This window comes from Ambystoma mexicanum (assembly GCF_040938575.1).
Source record: "Ambystoma mexicanum isolate Mex_15411 chromosome 12 unlocalized genomic scaffold, UKY_AmexF1_1 Mex_chr12_unloc.2, whole genome shotgun sequence".
In the NCBI taxonomy this organism is placed as follows: domain Eukaryota; kingdom Metazoa; phylum Chordata; class Amphibia; order Caudata; family Ambystomatidae; genus Ambystoma; species Ambystoma mexicanum.
The window spans coordinates 9,771,301-9,786,463 of NW_027182323.1; the positions used below are offsets into that span (position 1 = coordinate 9,771,301).

The 15,163-nt window shown below is 43.3% G+C and overlaps 3 non-coding genes across 3 annotated transcripts; all 3 read right to left on the minus strand.

Annotated features, from left to right (window-relative positions):
• Positions 1 to 5,589: 5,589 nt before the first annotated feature.
• TRNAA-UGC (transfer RNA alanine (anticodon UGC)) lies at positions 5,590 to 5,661 on the minus strand. Its single transcript has one exon. It is a non-coding gene; the product is annotated as a tRNA-Ala (tRNA).
• Positions 5,662 to 6,309: 648 nt separating this feature from the next.
• Positions 6,310 to 6,395, minus strand: TRNAY-GUA (transfer RNA tyrosine (anticodon GUA)). The gene is given in 2 exon segments: positions 6,310 to 6,345; positions 6,359 to 6,395. It is a non-coding gene; the product is annotated as a tRNA-Tyr (tRNA).
• A 7,308-nt stretch (positions 6,396 to 13,703) lies between these two features.
• Positions 13,704 to 13,775, minus strand: TRNAA-UGC (transfer RNA alanine (anticodon UGC)). Its single transcript has one exon. It is a non-coding gene; the product is annotated as a tRNA-Ala (tRNA).
• Between the last annotated feature and the right edge of the window lie 1,388 nt (positions 13,776 to 15,163).

Below are 15,163 nucleotides of genomic sequence, written 5' to 3' on the forward strand. Positions count from 1 at the left end.
ATACAGGTATTGCTGTCTGGTTCTGGATTCTTTTACAGACTTTTCTGAGTTTCTAGTGATGTTTAAGGTATCATTAATATCACATATCTTATGGTAGCAGGGTCTAGACCCACATCTCCTGTGTTTTCCTGTTGTCTGATTTGTCTACTGGGATGAAAAAAGCTAATCAGTATCCTTACTGCTAAGAGATTCACCATTTGACTATCATTAAAAGATAAATGTTGGCAGGTCTAATCTTGGTACTTACCTTACTTTTATTTTCGGAGTACCGCTGCCTATGGTCAACAGGATCCGCTGTGGGTGGACCTCTGTGACCAGAGGACATTGTTTAATGGGGAAAATGGCACCAGCATTAGCATGCACGATAATGTCATCGTGTTAATGATGCCATCACGCGCCGGCCACCATTTTGTTTGTTTTGGTGCTTCGGGATGCATGTAGAAAATTAGATGTGCATATGGGGTAAACAAAAGATAAAAAGCCTATAATAGTTGTACCCTTTTTGGGGTATACCTGAAGGTAGTTATGTGCTATGCACAAGCACATCTATATTATCAGGATATGATTGGAACATGGTTGCAAAGAATTAAGTTGCGTTTACCTCATTACAATTTTTGCTATTATGTTTTATACAGTCCAAGAGATTGATCAATGGTGGACCTGTCCATATTGTTGGAACATGGATGAGGCATAGTTGTAAACATAAGGATGAGAATGCATCATTACAATACTTGAAAATATGATTACAGAAGGATACTGCCATATATTGGCAGAGCCAGCGTGAACATGTTTTCTTATAATATCATGATACATGAATCTGCCTCCCCATTCAATGGAAATGTTCAGCTTACTATCATCCACAAACCAATGGGCCTGTGGAGAGGTGTAATAGAGTTGTTGTTGAAACTGTGGAACAGGCCATCAGAAACAACATGTCAGTAGAAAAGGCAATACAGGAAAAATGATTGACCGTTAGGACATCTGTTCGGGCTGACTCTGGGAAGTCTAAATTTTTGTTGATGAGAGGCAGAGAACCCAACTCAACCTTGAATCCTGTATGGGTGAATGTGAGGAAGATGAGGAGAGAGCAGAGTGCCAGGAGAAACCTAAGTGCCAATTTCTGTGAGGAAATGAGTGGCGGTTTTGGACAGGCTCGAGTAGTGCCTGGTGATTTAGTGAGGATAAAGAAGGGAAGGTTGGTGAGAAAGGGAGAATCTAAGTATTCCAGGCCTTTGAGAGTAAAGGAAGTGTTTCACAATGCTGTCAGGATGCAGGATGGTTCCATTTGGAACATTAATCGGGTAAGTAGATGAAGATGGGAAGGCATGTGAGCGTTGTGAAGAATTTGACAGTGAAGTGAATGATAGAAATGGGTTGTGTGATGTGGATGTTGCAAAGGAGGCTAACAGGATTGCAGACGAGGGAGTTACCAATTCGAGAGATGAGCAAGAGATTTTTTACGACCAGCCAAGGCATTGAGTCGAGAGGAAGAATGAGGAAACCTCCGGTGTGGTCCGAAAACTACGTGATGAACTGAGGAGCTAGGAACTTTTCCATGAGATTTCGCAGAAACACTGTCGTTTCTTTTTAGTTTACAACAATGTAAATTGTGTTCATGTTTTGTGTGTTCTGATCATATTGTTCTAAGCTTGTTTTTTGTTGGGGAAAGGGTTGTGTGTAGTGCTCTCATCTGTGCTCCCTCCCGCGTGAGTGGTGGTTGGAATGGTGAGTGCGTAGTGTTGTGGAATGTATTATGCCTGGTGTGAAATGGGTGTGAGTAGTGAGAGACGGTTGAGAGTGTACGTCGGATGTCGAAGGGAGCACAGGGTCATTGTTTAAGTAGAATAAAGTACCGTACTGCTTACCAAGAAGTTCCAGCTTCTTTATTCTGATACACCACCAAGATTAGCTGGGGCAGAGCCGTGGCTGTCTCCAAAAAGTACTCCCGAGCCAGTGCCTTGCTGGGTACCCCCACTGCCAAGCAATTTTGCCTCCCCGCCACATAGGCCACGCAACCTTAACTGAGCCCCCCTCAAATCATCCTCCCACTGAAAGCACTGGTTAATGCTGAATTAGAGGAGTTGCTTCCTTTCACAAAAGAACAAGAGCTGCCCTTTCAATGTGCAGAGACATTTTAAGTGATTTGCTGGTCTACGTCTAAAACCGCAGACATAAGACTGACTTTGCAGAAGGCAGCCGTGAAGGCCTACCCCAGCAGGGTCAGTCTTATGCACTCTCCCTTCCACCTGTCTATTTTGGGGCTGGTGTCCCCTTCCACGTAACCCGTCTCCCATTGCGCACCTTGCCTCCACACTCCCCACACCCTCTCCACCTAACCTGTCTCACAGGGTTTCATGGACATGGTCTGGAGAATGTAAACAGGATTTGCATGGCTGCGATACAAGCTTTGGGGGAAGTGGCTTTACGGAAAATCAACATTCCCCTATTCACGGTTTTAGAAGTCAGTAGGTACTGCAAGGCCTCTAGGAGAGCGAGGCCCAAGGCAGCCGCCTACCACTAGACCTGCTCTCCTCGTTTCTTTCTCTCCAGGAGATCCAGAGCCTGTGATATCTATGGCTTTGGAAATCCAGGCAGAACGTTACACTATTGTGTGTTTTCCAGCAGCAGGGTCGTCATGAGGCAGGAGCAGGGGGAGCAAACTACTTTTTTTCTATTCTCGGGAACGTGCACAAAACGAATCAAGGGGAAGTCAGCAGAAAGAGGAAAACTACTGATTAAGAAAATCATGACTAGATGTTTGTGTCCCTCACCACACCCACTAACCTGTGGCCCTGATACATCTTGCACAGGGGTAGCCATAAAATAAACCCACAATTTACACTTTCTTTTTAAATATACCTATGCCTGTCAAGATGCAAAGCTAAGGGTGTATGGTGTCTCAATGTATAGCTCTGAGATCTGCAAATATCTGATTAGCCAATTAAATGGAAAAGGCAGGAAATTAGATTGTGCAGGTATCCACTACTAAAGATATGGTCGGCAAATCTGAGCTACTACAAGTAGTCAGAGAAGAAAGGTCCTTTATATTTGTCTCCAGCGAGCTGTGTGCAGGTGCCATCACCTCTTTAACAATGCATTCAAAAACCATTTTAATGCAGCTTCACAGATGCCGATATAAATAAGATCAACACATATCTCAAGGAAGCAACGAAACACTTGGTTGTGAAATACTTACATGGCAACTGAAATTAATACTTTTTTGTTGACCTCAGAAGAATTAAAGTTTGAGTAAACCTGGCCAGGATTCAAACCTGTGCAGATCATACATAGATTCCAGCAGTGAGCACTAAACCCTCTGAGCTATTTTACCAGCAAATTATCCTTCAATGTGACATGATATGATAGTTTATTTATGTAGCGCCTATAGACAATGTGTTTTAAAGCGCTTCAAGGAAAGGGAGGGAACAAGGGAAAATCCAATGACTTTCTTACAGGCCATGAACAGTAAGGATGTGAAATTAACTATCGTACTCGGCCTGACGGCATTTCAGATAGTGCAAGAGCTAAGACATAGATAAGGAAGGAAGGGGGGAGTGGTAAGGAAACGGAAACAGACAGGCGACTGCAATACTAGGCCTGACGACATTCCTGGTAGAGCTGTAGAAAACAAAAGGTGAGGGAGAGGGGTGCAGAAAGGTAGGGGAGGAACAAAACAAGCGACTATCGTACTAGGCCTGACAATATGCTTTGCAAAGTAGAGCATGCGGTAATGCATTGGATCTGGGTCCATTTCTTAATCATATAACACTTAATACAGTGCTTAGAAGCAGGAGGAATATGTCATGGGCCACTACTAGACATGACAATAGTATGGTTACATTATTTTTAATAAAAGCACTTGAAGGACAGCAGATGCTAGTGGGCAAGTATCCTAATATATGTTTCTTTTTAACTGCACAGTTGATTTAAACAGTATACTTGTCACAGCTCAGCAAGGTAAAAACCCAACTCAGACATGTGCCAACCTGGAATTTCAAAGTTCACATTTCAGCAGGGCTATATCAGTCCTTCATCCTTCTGAGGTTAATAAATTAAGTACTATTACATTTTGTGGTAACACCAACTTTGTTTAGAGCAGCGGGGTCCCACATAAAGCACTATACATAAAAATGTTAAAATAAATATTATACCTGGATACAGGAACATTTAGGCCACAGGGATATCAAAATGTGAAGTATGTTTGCACAAAATTAGTTTGTACAACACAAATGAAAGGTATGGGAGAGCACAAGTTTTGGAGCTCCACCTTTACTACTTATTTAAAGCCTTTGCACATGGAATGTACAGATAGACACAGCAAGGCCCCAACATCAATAGGCTCATCAGAGCCCCCTTTCGCGGCCGAAACACCAGGTGTAGACACCCTCTCCCTCAAAGCACAGTGTTATCAACTTTGACTGTTGAATGCAAACGCATGTACTAGAGACTTGCTTTCTTACTTGTCCACCTAATTTTGACCCCTGTCGCACCCCTTCTGGGAGCGCGACAGTAGCTTGTGTATTATTGTCTACTGTTTTCGAATGGTTGAACAAGAATACTAACTTGTTCGTTGTCTGTTTGCCTCATGACACAAACTGTTGTTGTTTATGTTCCTTGTAAACGAATGATGTTCAGCATTATGTCAAAACTATAGAAAGACATCAAAAACTATTTATAAAATGCTCTTTGTTTTTGAAACCGAGGTGTCTGTTTTTCTGTGTCTATCTGTACATTCCATGTGCGAAGGCTTTAAATAAGTAGTAAAGGTGGAGCTCCAAAACCTTTGCTCTCCCAACCCTTTCATTTGTGTTGTACAAACTAATTCCCCCCTGGGTAGAATGGGATTGATCCTCCAGGAGCCCTCTTCTTAAACTCTGTTTGCACTAAATGACAGGCATCAGAAACATAAACCAATCAATTTGACTCTCAATAAGGTCTGGATCTTGGAATCCAGTCTGACTGGCATTCAGAGAAAAACGCTGCACTCCAGTTGTACCTTTGTGAATATAGCAAATAAGCCAAGGCCAAAAACACATATGAAATTTGGAATGCTTCTTGCAGGGGTGGTGGAAATGCCATACTGAAGCTCACATTAGCAGTGATGTGCACAGAGTTCATGTGACTAGATGGTACATGTAGACTCATGGTTCATGACCCTCCATACTGGTGGAAGGTGACATATGTTGGGCGACTGTGACATGATCTTTGCAAGATTTTCAGTGTGTTTATTCTCGAGATTTACCTTAGAAATCGCTTTGATTGTAAGTGCAATTGATCAACAGAAAGATTTTAGTTTAGCCCAGCAGCATCCAGAAGCCTCATCATCATAGCTATGCCCTCCACACAAACTCAATGGGATAGTATTCACGTTTCCTATTGGTGGTGCCGCTGCTGACAGTGCAAAAAAATTGCAAGAGGGCCTCACAAAAACCTGTGACAGCCCTGTTCAGCAGAACGTTTGGTATAATGAAACCTTATGTGGGAGCACGAGTCTTACATGTGCAAAGAATACAGCGTAGAAATGCCGAATTGTGAAGTGTCCAATAGGTGTACATTTTGAGACCAGAAAGCATAAATAAAAATTTCCCCTGGAGATGCCCGGGATTGAACCCGGGGCCTCATACATGCAAAGCATGCGCTCTACCACTGAGCTACATCCCCTGGATACATAACAATGCATGACTATAGAACTGATATACGGTTCCAAGGTACTCTACATCAGTGTGATTGGTGTATACTTTTGTGATTAGGTCATGGAGCACTCTGTGTATAATCCATTTAGGATATAAAAAAAATTGCTTAGAGGCTGGGACTTCTCACAGTACAATACATCAATCTCCTACAACGAACGTTCTTATTATTGTACCAGTTACGATCGCCTGTCTGAATCTGACTTCAGTCAGTCCAGTCCTTAAATGCACAGGGCTGCGTGATGATGGTGGACCAGGTAGCCACGCCGTACCGTGTTTTATTCCAGGAGAAGGTGCGTGAATGCGGACTAATAATGAAAGTTCTTCACCTCAGAGCTGTGTCTTCAGCATTTCAAAGCCCAGAGTCAGCGCACTTCCCCTAGTCACAATTCACGGCAATTTATTTACATCCCTGTCTATCTCTACAAGTTTTTGACGATGCTTCGATCTCTTATGGCCCATAAAAGATCTCGTATGGCTCACCCTGCCACCCGCAGTAGCTCAAGCTCATGCCACAATACTGCGCAGACCGGGCAGGGGTTGGAAGTACAATTGCTCCCATGAGTTTGAATATCATCCATGTTTAAAATGTAGTAAAAAAGAAAAAAGTACAAAAAAGTCCTTCGAGCCGGATTTGAACCAGCGACCTAAGGATAACTGAATTTCCACTACAGTCCTCCGCTCTACCAACTGAGCTATCGAAGGCCCTATGGTTGAGGTGATTCTAAATCCTCACAGAATGCCTTAGTCAGCGATCATCATGTATTCTGTAGCAAATGTTGTATATCATAAACCCATTCAGCACTAAGCAAGGTAGTGAAATGGACCTTGCTATTATGGATGTGTGAATACAAATACAGTGAAATGTGGTTTAAAACAAGTAAGAGTGCAGTTTCTGCTTGCTGTCAAATGCATTTGGCAGCATGGATTCTTTAAACTTCCTAAATCATGCATTGTGAACAAAATAGAAGAAATATTTATGCATGCATATTTTCCTTTACGATTTACTTGTGCAAAGTGATAACTGACAAGGCAGCCTTATTCACTACATTCCGAATGTTCCCTATTAACACTCGCAATTAAGGGCTAGACAGGGGAGGCTCGTCCATAATGGGCGATGGGGCGCTGACCTGCCAATACTGTCAGCCATCATGAAGGAGCCGAGCCAGTCAGTGAAAAAACAGAGCGCTCCCTCAGATGCTTGTTGCAGCTCAGGGAGCGCTCCTGGGTCGGCTTGAACTGTCAAAGCGAAATGTGTTTTACCGTTGATATTTCATACCACAGTGCACAAGTTCAATGGGCCATGCAAGACTGCAGCATTTTGCTTCCCCAGCCTTTAATGGCCCATTGGGGATGCAGTCACTGGTACCGCATGTTTGAAATTGCGAGGGGCCGGACCTGCGTCTCTCTGCACATCCAAACGGACCAGAGCGCTCTCAATGGAGGTCTTCAGCTCCTGCGTGCATGTGCAGGAATTAGGAAGTGCTCTTTGCTTCCTGGTTCATGTTTGTGCTGCACAGAAGCCAGAGGACTTTCTGGAGGCAGCAGCAGAGCGGAGCCCAGACCGGGGCTTTGAGCGGGTAAGATTTACATTCATTATGAATTATAAAATGAGTGTGTGAATGAGTGAGTTTACTATGATGTATGGGTGCACTTGTGAATGAGTAAGTGAATGCTGTGTGTGAAAGTTAGTGAATCCAGGGTACGGCAATAACAGCATTTCTTTCATGGCACCTATCATAGACACCCAGTAAAGAATCTGGTTGTCAAAATAAAGGATGATCTGTTATTACGTGGCTAGACTGCCATTTCTTGGCAGCAGGTCTATCCATTTCTTACTGTGGCATGTCATTTTATTCTGGGATTCAGGGGTAAATCAAACATAAGTGTTATTAAGTGTCTAGACTGGCTTACATTGTACAGCCTGTTTGGATTGATGTTCGCATTGCGGCATGGCATTTTTAAAGGCAAAGTCAACAGGAGTATGTCCTGGCAGAAGGATACTAAGCTTGAAGATTTTGACTGGGTTAGAATTGCACAGTCTTCTGGAAGGACCTTTTGAGAATGTCTGATATATAGAGATAGTAATTTGTTATACCTTTGAGGCTTTTACAATATTTTCATTAAAAGTACAAAATAAAGATATTAATTCTTCATTGAAAAAATGAAGCATTTATTGTTAAGACATAGCCATTCCTTCAGGGACCAATTTTCTGCAAAAGATAACCAAGTATAATGGTAATTGCTTAGGAATGTAAATATAGTATCACATTGAGGTATTTCTTACATTGTTTTTATTTACCTGCCTGTGTTTCTAATGCTCCCGTGAATGCTTCATATATGATGAATTTCTAGCACTGATGCGCTGTCCTATGATCTGTTGTCTAGATCTCTTCAGTTCCAGTGGAATCCTCGAATCTGAAAATACAGGTATTGCTGTCTGGTTCTGGATTCTTTTACAGACTTTTCTGAGTGTCTAGTGATGTTTAAGGTATCATTAATATCACATATCTTATGGTAGCAGGGTCTAGACCCACATCTCCTGTGTTTTCCTGTTGTCTGATTTGTCTACTGGGATGAAAAAAGCTAATCAGTATCCTTACTGCTAAGAGATTCACCATTTGACTATCATTAAAAGATAAATGTTGGCAGGTCTAATCTTGGTACTTACCTTACTTTTATTTTCGGAGTACCGCTGCCTATGGTCAACAGGATCCGCTGTGGGTGGACCTCTGTGACCAGAGGACAGCGTTTAATGGGGAAAATGGCACCAGCATTAGCATGCACGATAATGTCATCGTGTTAATGATGCCATCACGCGCCGGCCACCATTTTGTTTGTTTTGGTGCTTCGGGATGCATGTAGAAAATTAGATGTGCATATGGGGTAAACAAAAGATAAAAAGCCTATAATAGTTGTACCCTTTTTGGGGTATACCTGAAGGTAGTTATGTGCTATGCACAAGCACATCTATATTATCAGGATATGATTGGAACATGGTTGCAAAGAATTAAGTTGCGTTTACCTCATTACAATTTTTGCTATTATGTTTTATACAGTCCAAGAGATTGATCAATGGTGGACCTGTCCATATTGTTGGAACATGGATGAGGCATAGTTGTAAACATAAGGATGAGAATGCATCATTACAATACTTGAAAATATGATTACAGAAGGATACTGCCATATATTGGCAGAGCCAGCGTGAACATGTTTTCTTATAATATCATGATACATGAATCTGCCTCCCCATTCAATGGAAATGTTCAGCTTACTATCATCCACAAACCAATGGGCCTGTGGAGAGGTGTAATAGAGTTGTTGTTGAAACTGTGGAACAGGCCATCAGAAACAACATGTCAGTAGAAAAGGCAATACAGGAAAAATGATTGACCGTTAGGACATCTGTTCGGGCTGACTCTGGGAAGTCTAAATTTTTGTTGATGAGAGGCAGAGAACCCAACTCAACCTTGAATCCTGTATGGGTGAATGTGAGGAAGATGAGGAGAGAGCAGAGTGCCAGGAGAAACCTAAGTGCCAATTTCTGTGAGGAAATGAGTGGCGGTTTTGGACAGGCTCGAGTAGTGCCTGGTGATTTAGTGAGGATAAAGAAGGGAAGGTTGGTGAGAAAGGGAGAATCTAAGTATTCCAGGCCTTTGAGAGTAAAGGAAGTGTTTCACAATGCTGTCAGGATGCAGGATGGTTCCATTTGGAACATTAATCGGGTAAGTAGATGAAGATGGGAAGGCATGTGAGCGTTGTGAAGAATTTGACAGTGAAGTGAATGATAGAAATGGGTTGTGTGATGTGGATGTTGCAAAGGAGGCTAACAGGATTGCAGACGAGGGAGTTACCAATTCGAGAGATGAGCAAGAGATTTTTTACGACCAGCCAAGGCATTGAGTCGAGAGGAAGAATGAGGAAACCTCCGGTGTGGTCCGAAAACTACGTGATGAACTGAGGAGCTAGGAACTTTTCCATGAGATTTCGCAGAAACACTGTCGTTTCTTTTTAGTTTACAACAATGTAAATTGTGTTCATGTTTTGTGTGTTCTGATCATATTGTTCTAAGCTTGTTTTTTGTTGGGGAAAGGGTTGTGTGTAGTGCTCTCATCTGTGCTCCCTCCCGCGTGAGTGGTGGTTGGAATGGTGAGTGCGTAGTGTTGTGGAATGTATTATGCCTGGTGTGAAATGGGTGTGAGTAGTGAGAGACGGTTGAGAGTGTACGTCGGATGTCGAAGGGAGCACAGGGTCATTGTTTAAGTAGAATAAAGTACCGTACTGCTTACCAAGAAGTTCCAGCTTCTTTATTCTGATACACCACCAAGATTAGCTGGGGCAGAGCCGTGGCTGTCTCCAAAAAGTACTCCCGAGCCAGTGCCTTGCTGGGTACCCCCACTGCCAAGCAATTTTGCCTCCCCGCCACATAGGCCACGCAACCTTAACTGAGCCCCCCTCAAATCATCCTCCCACTGAAAGCACTGGTTAATGCTGAATTAGAGGAGTTGCTTCCTTTCACAAAAGAACAAGAGCTGCCCTTTCAATGTGCAGAGACATTTTAAGTGATTTGCTGGTCTACGTCTAAAGCCGCAGACATAAGACTGACTTTGCAGAAGGCAGCCGTGAAGGCCTACCCCAGCAGGGTCAGTCTTATGCACTCTCCCTTCCACCTGTCTATTTTGGGGCTGGTGTCCCCTTCCACGCAACCCGTCTCCCATTGCGCACCTTGCCTCCACACTCCCCACACCCTCTCCACCTAACCTGTCTCACAGGGTTTCATGGACATGGTCTAGAGAATGTAAACAGGATTTGCATGGCTGCGATACAAGCTTTGGGGGAAGTGGCTTTACGGAAAATCAACATTCCCCTATTCACGGTTTTAGAAGTCAGTAGGTACTGCAAGGCCTCTAGGAGAGCGAGGCCCAAGGCAGCCGCCTACCACTAGACCTGCTCTCCTCGTTTCTTTCTCTCCAGGAGATCCAGAGCCTGTGATATCTATGGCTTTGGAAATCCAGGCAGAACGTTACACTATTGTGTGTTTTCCAGCAGCAGGGTCGTCATGAGGCAGGAGCAGGGGGAGCAAACTACTTTTTTTCTATTCTCGGGAACGTGCACAAAACGAATCAAGGGGAAGTCAGCAGAAAGAGGAAAACTACTGATTAAGAAAATCATGACTAGATGTTTGTGTCCCTCACCACACCCACTAACCTGTGGCCCTGATACAGCTTGCACAGGGGTAGCCATAAAATAAACCCACAATTTACACTTTCTTTTTAAATATACCTATGCCTGTCAAGATGCAAAGCTAAGGGTGTATGGTGTCTCAATGTATAGCTCTGAGATCTGCAAATATCTGATTAGCCAATTAAATGGAAAAGGCAGGAAATTAGATTGTGCAGGTATCCACTACTAAAGATATGGTCGGCAAATCTGAGCTACTACAAGTAGTCAGAGAAGAAAGGTCCTTTATATTTGTCTCCAGCTAGCTGTGTGCAGGTGCCATCACCTCTTTAACAATGCATTCAAAAACCATTTTAATGCAGCTTCACAGATGCCGATATAAATAAGATCAACACATATCTCAAGGAAGCAACGAAACACTTGGTTGTGAAATACTTACATGGCAACTGAAATTAATACTTTTTTGTTGACCTCAGAAGAATTAAAGTTTGAGTAAACCTGGCCAGGATTCAAACCTGTGCAGATCATACATAGATTCCAGCAGTGAGCACTAAACCCTCTGAGCTATTTTACCAGCAAATTATCCTTCAATGTGACATGATATGATAGTTTATTTATGTAGCGCCTATAGACAATGTGTTTTAAAGCGCTTCAAGGAAAGGGAGGGAACAAGGGAAAATCCAATGACTTTCTTACAGGCCATGAACAGTAAGGATGTGAAATTAACTATCGTACTCGGCCTGACGGCATTTCAGATAGTGCAAGAGCTAAGACATAGATAAGGAAGGAAGGGGGGAGTGGTAAGGAAACGGAAACAGACAGGCGACTGCAATACTAGGCCTGACGACATTCCTGGTAGAGCTGTAGAAAACAAAAGGTGAGGGAGAGGGGTGCAGAAAGGTAGGGGAGGAACAAAACAAGCGACTATCGTACTAGGCCTGACAATATGCTTTGCAAAGTAGAGCATGCGGTAATGCATTGGATCTGGGTCCATTTCTTAATCATATAACACTTAATACAGTGCTTAGAAGCAGGAGGAATATGTCATGGGCCACTACTAGACATGACAATAGTATGGTTACATTATTTTTAATAAAAGCACTTGAAGGACAGCAGATGCTAGTGGGCAAGTATCCTAATATATGTTTCTTTTTAACTGCACAGTTGATTTAAACAGTATACTTGTCACAGCTCAGCAAGGTAAAAACCCAACTCAGACATGTGCCAACCTGGAATTTCAAAGTTCACATTTCAGCAGGGCTATATCAGTCCTTCATCCTTCTGAGGTTAATAAATTAAGTACTATTACATTTTGTGGTAACACCAACTTTGTTTAGAGCAGCGGGGTCCCACATAAAGCACTATACATAAAAATGTTAAAATAAATATTATACCTGGATACAGGAACATTTAGGCCACAGGGATATCAAAATGTGAAGTATGTTTGCACAAAATTAGTTTGTACAACACAAATGAAAGGTATGGGAGAGCACAAGTTTTGGAGCTCCACCTTTACTACTTATTTAAAGCCTTTGCACATGGAATGTACAGATAGACACAGCAAGGCCCCAACATCAATAGGCTCATCAGAGCCCCCTTTCGCGGCCGAAACACCAGGTGTAGACACCCTCTCCCTCAAAGCACAGTGTTATCAACTTTGACTGTTGAATGCAAACGCATGTACTAGAGACTTGCTTTCTTACTTGTCCACCTAATTTTGACCCCTGTCGCACCCCTTCTGGGAGCGCGACAGTAGCTTGTGTATTATTGTCTACTGTTTTCGAATGGTTGAACAAGAATACTAACTTGTTCGTTGTCTGTTTGCCTCATGACACAAACTGTTGTTGTTTATGTTCCTTGTAAACGAATGATGTTCAGCATTATGTCAAAACTATAGAAAGACATCAAAAACTATTTATAAAATGCTCTTTGTTTTTGAAACCGAGGTGTTTGTTTTTCTGTGTCTATCTGTACATTCCATGTGCGAAGGCTTTAAATAAGTAGTAAAGGTGGAGCTCCAAAACTTTTGCTCTCCCAACCCTTTCATTTGTGTTGTACAAACTAATTCCCCCCTGGGTAGAATGGGATTGATCCTCCAGGAGCCCTCTTCTTAAACTCTGTTTGCACTAAATGACAGGCATCAGAAACATAAACCAATCAATTTGACTCTCAATAAGGTCTGGATCTTGGAATCCAGTCTGACTGGCATTCAGAGAAAAACGCTGCACTCCAGTTGTACCTTTGTGAATATAGCAAATAAGCCAAGGCCAAAAACACATATGAAATTTGGAATGCTTCTTGCAGGGGTGGTGGAAATGCCATACTGAAGCTCACATTAGCAGTGATGTGCACAGAGTTCATGTGACTAGATGGTACATGTAGACTCATGGTTCATGACCCTCCATACTGGTGGAAGGTGACATATGTTGGGCGACTGTGACATGATCTTTGCAAGATTTTCAGTGTGTTTATTCTCGAGATTTACCTTAGAAATCGCTTTGATTGTAAGTGCAATTGATCAACAGAAAGATTTTAGTTTAGCCCAGCAGCATCCAGAAGCCTCATCATCATAGCTATGCCCTCCACACAAACTCAATGGGATAGTATTCACGTTTCCTATTGGTGGTGCCGCTGCTGACAGTGCAAAAAAATTGCAAGAGGGCCTCACAAAAACCTGTGACAGCCCTGTTCAGCAGAAAGTTTGGTATAATGAAACCTTATGTGGGAGCACGAGTCTTACATGTGCAAAGAATACAGCGTAGAAATGCCGAATTGTGAAGTGTCCAATAGGTGTACATTTTGAGACCAGAAAGCATAAATAAAAATTTCCCCTGGAGATGCCGGGGATTGAACCCGGGGCCTCATACATGCAAAGCATGCGCTCTACCACTGAGCTACATCCCCTAGATACATCACAACCCATGACTATAGAACTGATATACGGTTCCAAGGTATTGTACATCAGTGTGATTGGTGTATACTTTTGTGATTAGGTCATGGAGCACTCTGTGTATAATCCATTTAGGATATAAAAAAAATTGCTTAGAGGCTGGGACTTCTCACAGTACAATACATCAATCTCCTACAACGAACGTTCTTATTATTGTACCAGTTAGGATCGCCTGTCTGAATCTCACTTCAGTCAGTCCAGTCCTTAAATGCACAGGGCTGCGTGATGATGGTGGACCAGGTTGCCACGCCGTACCGTGTTTTATTCCAGGAGAAGGTGCGTGAATGCGGACTAATAATGAAAGTTCTTCACCTCAGAGCTGTGTCTTCAGCATTTCAAAGCCCAGAGTCAGCGCAGAAAACAGTTTGTTTCTGTGTACGAATAAATCAGGCTCGGCAGTAAGACACATTTTGACAGGGTTAATAATTATCTCAAAAATGAAAATTGACATTAGCTTTCAAAGAATACGAATACAAAATAACGTGTGTGATTTGTATTTCCAGGATCAAGCCTGGCTTATCGATAGCGCCAGCTGTTTTGTACACCTGCGTGTGTTACAGACAGAGTTCCATTGAGTAGAAATAATACACCCCATTCTAAGATGGCGGCCAGGTTCGAATGCGGATACTTATCCCTCTTCGGGTTCTCTCACTACCCGACCATCACTTCCCCTAGTCACAATTCACGGCAATTTATTTGCATCCGTGTCTATCTCTACAAGCTTTTGACGATGCTTCGATCTCTTATGGCCCATAAAAGATCTCGTATGGCTCACCCTGCCACCCGCAGTAGCTCAAGCTCATAATGTGGTGTCACGTGCCCCGTGAGACGGAGGTCACGTGACACGGAAGCAGGAAATAAAGTTAGAACCGGAACTGGCGTCACGGCGCCAGTCCGGGATTAGAATCCATACCTGGTGGTCGCGTCCTTCTGTGCGCCCGCGAGTTTGAGGTGTTGCGCGCAGCGCCCCAGGGCCGGAAGAAGGCCCGAACGTTGCGAGCGGCGAGGGCCGGTTTTCTCACCACACCGCCCCCGCTCGTAACATCACACTGGCGACGAAGCGGGATCGGCCCGCACCCTGAAACACACGCGGAGCCGGGGAGCATCAACCCGCCCACGACGTGCAAGCAGAGAAAAAAAAAAAAAAAAGATCCACACAACCGCTCCAGAGAAATCCTCTGCCTCCGTGAAAACAGTGGGAGGCACCCAACAAGCCGAAGCGCAGCGAGCATCTCGCCCCCCAACACCTCCAAACACTCCACGTGCAGAGGACCAAGAACACAAGGCCCACCGCGCAGTGAGAGGTGTCACGGCGCCAGTCCGGGATTAGAATCCATACCTG